Genomic DNA, 1,165 nt, shown 5'->3' on the forward strand with positions numbered 1-1,165 from the left:
CATCCGCATCGTGCGCCTCCTCTATCACAAAACGAGCTCCCCTGTCTGTGGATTCTTGAATTTCTATATTGATAAGTTCTTCGTTGAACTGTGGTGAGTTATCATTAATATCTTGAATGTGTAGACTGAACGGATGCAGCTCCAGGGGATTCTCCAGTACGAGATCGCGTTTTATTACACACGACAGCTTTTCTCCACAGAGCTCCTCTCGGTCAATCCTGTCGGCAACAATCAAATCCCCAGCGTTGAGATTGATGTCACAATATCGTTTACGATTCCCTGCAGCATCAACACGGGCGTTTCTAGAAGACAGTTTACTTGAGTCCAGGTTAAGATCCTTCGCTATATTCCCAATGTGAGATCCGCGCTTCATTTCCTCTTGAAAGGAATAACTCACGTCCCCATTCGCGGCTTGCCACAATAGAAAGAAAACGAAGCAGCTCATTTGGCGCACCATCATGACAATGAGTCTGGTACTGAGAAAAACGGTACCGTTGAGATTTCAAACTGAATCAGTATTGTACCATTCAGCCCTAAAGAAAATCGACAGCACGTCACTTGGACTCTACCCTGGATGAATCCTAGGACCAGAGCCAATCAAAAATCTAGCCATTTATTGGTCTACAAGCCAGAGGGTGGAGTGGAAATGTTTCATGTAGATTAGCGAATAGCGACACCATGAGTGGGAATGAAGATATAACAGACTGCACAAATAATATTAGGCCTATAATACTACTACTAATAATAATATTAATAATAATAATAATAACATAGCAACAAGTGGCATTTTAAAATTATGTAGGAATGATTAAGTATTACTTGGTTAATCATTATTATCCACCGTCAAAACACAATACCCACTGTGGGTATGAGAAAAGACTCGGTGCTATAATTATGGGTGAGTTGCACCCATTAATTTGAAACATTAAAGCTATTTTCCAGCGGTATGTAAAAATCAAGAATCTCTGACTGACATTAAATAGCCAAATATCCCCATAAGATATTATCATGCAGACAGATTAAACCTCTAATAAACTCATACCCGGAAGACCACATCAGTTCAACATATTGCTATAATCGAAGATAGTAAACTAAGAAAGAGATAAATCCAGAAACAAATCATGACAACTCAACGTGCTGGAAAGCAGCACTGCATGAAATAAGA

Source organism: Seriola lalandi, unplaced genomic scaffold (genome assembly GCF_002814215.2).
Source record: "Seriola lalandi dorsalis isolate HSWRI2012SDOR001 ecotype SW California unplaced genomic scaffold, Sedor1 jcf7180002054973, whole genome shotgun sequence".
In the NCBI taxonomy this organism is placed as follows: Eukaryota; Metazoa; Chordata; class Actinopteri; order Carangiformes; family Carangidae; genus Seriola; species Seriola lalandi.